Source organism: Schistocerca piceifrons, chromosome 5, assembly GCF_021461385.2.
Source record: "Schistocerca piceifrons isolate TAMUIC-IGC-003096 chromosome 5, iqSchPice1.1, whole genome shotgun sequence".
In the NCBI taxonomy this organism is placed as follows: Eukaryota; Metazoa; Arthropoda; class Insecta; order Orthoptera; family Acrididae; genus Schistocerca; species Schistocerca piceifrons.
Genome location: NC_060142.1, coordinates 699,220,492 through 699,224,248, shown reverse-complemented (window position 1 = coordinate 699,224,248; position 3,757 = coordinate 699,220,492). Strand labels below are relative to the sequence as shown.

At 47.6% G+C, this 3,757-nt stretch overlaps 1 pseudogene; it reads right to left on the bottom strand.

Annotated features, from left to right (window-relative positions):
- Window positions 1–2,261: 2,261 nt before the first annotated feature.
- On the bottom strand, window positions 2,262–2,379 carry LOC124799661 (annotated as a pseudogene).
- Window positions 2,380–3,757: the final 1,378 nt, after the last annotated feature.

Genomic DNA, 3,757 nt, shown 5'->3' with positions numbered 1-3,757 from the left:
CACGCACGCAACCAGACGTCAAACCGCCGCTCCGGTCGAGCGGTTTCTGCGAGCCGACAAGGTGACGTGGATGCCACGACCGCAGTGTCCCAGAGGGAGGGTTACACACACAATCCGCTCAGCAGTGCCTTGCAATTAATAAGCCAGTTTGCAACGGGTGTTTTACTCCGGGTCTTATCATTCTATAGATCGAACTTGCAAGTTAGTACTTAGGTTAGAGTTTCATCAACGTCGACGTTTCCACGGGTTACACTACTGCCCATTAAAATTGCTACACCAAGAAGTAATGCACAGGATAAACGGGTATTCAAAAATGGTTCAAATGGTTCTGAGCACTATGGGACTCAACATCTATGGTCATCAGTCCCCTAGAACTTAGAACTACTTAAACCTAACTAACCTAAGGACATCACACAACACCCAGTCATCACGAGGCGGAGAAAATCCCAGACCCCGCCGGGAATCGAACCCGGGAACGGGAAGCGAAAACGCTACCGCACGACCACGAGCTGCGGACTAATTGGGTAGTCATTGGACAAATATATTATACTAGAACTGACATGTGATTACATTTTCACGCAGTTTGGGTGCATAGATCCTGAGAAATCAGTACCCAGAACAACCACATCTGACCGTAATAACGGCCTTGATACGCCTGGGCATTGAGTCAGAGCTTGGATGGTGTGTACAGGTACAGCTGCCCATGCAGCTTCAACACGATACCACATTTCATCAAGAGTAGTGACTGGCGTATTGTGACGAGCCAGTTGCTCGGCCACCATTGACCAGACGTTTCCAACTGGTGAGAGATCGGGAGAATGTGCTGGCCAGAGCAGCCGTCGAAAATATTTTCTGTATCCAGAAAGGCCCGTACAGGACCTGCAACACGCGGTCGTGCATTATCCTGCTTAAATGTAGGGTTTCGCAGGGATCGAATGAAGGGTAGAGCCACAGGTCGTAACACATCTGAAATGTAACGTCCACTGTTCAACGTGCCGTCAATGCGAACAAGAGGTGACCGAGACGTGTAACCAATGGCACCCCATACCATCACGCCAGGTGATACGCCAGTATGGCGATGACGAACACACGCTTCCAATGTGCGTTCACCGCGATGTCGCCAAACACGGATGCGACCATCATGATGCTGTAAACAGAACCTGGATTCATCCGAAGAAATGACGTTTTGCCATTCGTGCACCCAGGTTCGTCGTTGAGTACACCATCGCAGGCGCTCCTGTCTGTGATGCATCGTCAAGGGTAACCGCAGCCATGGTCTCCGAGCTGATAGTCCATGCTGCTGCAAAAGTCGTCGAACTGTTCGTGCAGATGGTTGTTGTCTTGCAAACGTCCCAATCTGTTGACTCAGGGATCGAGATGTGGCTGCACGATCCGTTACAGTCATGCGGATAAGATGCCTGTCATCTCGACTGCTAGTGATACGAGGCCGTTGGGATCCAGCACGGCGTTCCGTATTACCCTCCTGAACCCACCGATTCTATATTCTGCTAACAGTGATTGGATCTCGACCAACGCGTGCAGCAATGTCGCGATACGATAAAGCGCATTCGCGATAGGCTACAATCCGCAATCCGACCTTTATCAAAGTCGAAAACGTGATGGTACGCACTTCTCCTCCTTACACGTGGCATCACAACAACGTTTCACCAGGCAACGCCGGTCAACTACTGTTTGTGTATCAGAAATCGGTTGTAAACTTTCCTCATGCCAGCACGTTGTAGGTGTCGCCACCGGCGCCCACCTTGTTTGAATGCTCTGAAAAGCTAATCATTTGCTTATCACAGCATCTTCTTCGTGTCAGTTAAATTTCGCGTCTGTAGTACGTCATCTTCGTGGTGTAGTAGTTTTAATGGCCAGTAGTGTATTTAGGTACTATTCATGACGTGACACAGTGGGTCGGGTAGGTTACTAAAGAATATCGTGATACAGTGGATCGAATAGGTTACTAAAAAATATGGTGATACAGTGGATCGAGTACCTTACTAGAGTGTGCCCATAAGTTGAAAACAAAAGTAAAAACACTCATAATTGAAAATACGATCTATATAGCACTCCGTCTGCAGCCACATCGGGACCATCCGACCGCCGTGTTGTCCTCAGTTGAGGACGCGGATAAGAGGGGCGTGTGGTCAGCACATCGCTCTCCCAGTCGTTATGATACTTTTCTGTGACGGGAGCCGCTACTGTTCGGTCGAGTAGCTCCTCAATTGGTATTACGAGGCTGAGAGCACCCCGAAAAACGGCAACAGTGCATGGCAGCCCGGACGGTGACCCATCCAAGTGCCGGCCACGCCCGACAGCGCTTAACTTCGGTGATCTGACGGGAACCGGTGTATCCACTGCGGCAAGGCCGTTGCTGCGATCTACATAGGGTGCATCGTAATTAGAAGTGAATACTGACACTTATAACTGTATAAGTTAAGAGATGCAGAAACGTTCACGTGAACATTTTCCCTTTGCGAGATAACTGTCAATGTGTGACTGTGAGCCTCCATTGACTTCAGTAAGAAGTAGGCTCCTTGTTAGTGCAAGTGTGTTCACTGGTGTGATGTCTTCTAGCGAGTCAGTTTGGATCAAGACGGATAGATCGAGCAGTGTGTGTACCTGAGCCTCCAAGATTTTATGTTGTCAATAATTTGAATTTTTCCCTTCGGGTCATACATTGACTTAGCAAATGCCATAGGACGGTTGGTGCTGTTGGCGCAGGTGTGTTGCATGCGCACCATACCCCTCCTGAGACAATTGCAGTCGTGCTGGAGATCTTCTGAGAAGTCTCTGTTGGTCCATCAACTAGTTAAATAATTGTCAATATCAAAAAATTCTTGAACATCTTTGTAGTTAAGATGTTATTTTATTTTATTTTGACGACACTTCTGAGAAGTGGTTGTGCAAGTGACCTGTGTAACACATAACGCCGTTGTGAGCTGACGCCGTCAGAACTGGATATGGTCGTCGGTGCCCGACGGATGGGAATTTCGATTTCGGTACTGGTGCAGGTATTCAGTTTCACGCGTTCAGTCGTGTCCAGCTGTATCGTGAATGGTTGAATGAGGGCATCACAAAAGACGAACTACCGTCCTTCCTGCGACCCTCAATGACCGTGACAGGCTACGTCAGAAACCGATCGTAAGTAGTGATAGAAGGACAACAGTGCAACAAATCACGGCTTAATTCAACACGGGACGTGCCAGACACTTCTCCCAGTGGGAATCCGTAGGGGCCTGGGTTCCATGGGGTATGAGAGCCGAGGATGGACACCGGAATTCGTCGCGATATGCCGCTCTCAGAAAATAAGTACCAAACTATAGCACCCCCATTAAAAAAAAAAAAAAAAGTTGACCTACATATCTCTGACGCGACCCCACCTAGCAACAAAAATCCAATGTCATATTACGGCCCCAGGTGTCCATTCAACATTTGTCCCACAAACTTCTCAGCTACTATCATACTTTCGGGGTTACCCTAGGTGGCAATAGTTAGTGACTCACCCTGTATAGTGTACCAAAACTACCGAGCCGTGGATCGCAACGCTAAAATTAGTCCTTCAAGTGCCAGACTGTTTTATGCAATAAAACAATGAAATACAAGTCTGTGTGAAATCTTTGGGAATAGTTATCAATAAAACTGCTGTATTTATTACGTATTTCTATATCCACCATGATTTGTGGTCCAGTGTATTTTCGTACCAATGAATCAGGAGCACAAAACATGTGCTGAAAAAGATTGAAAATATGCA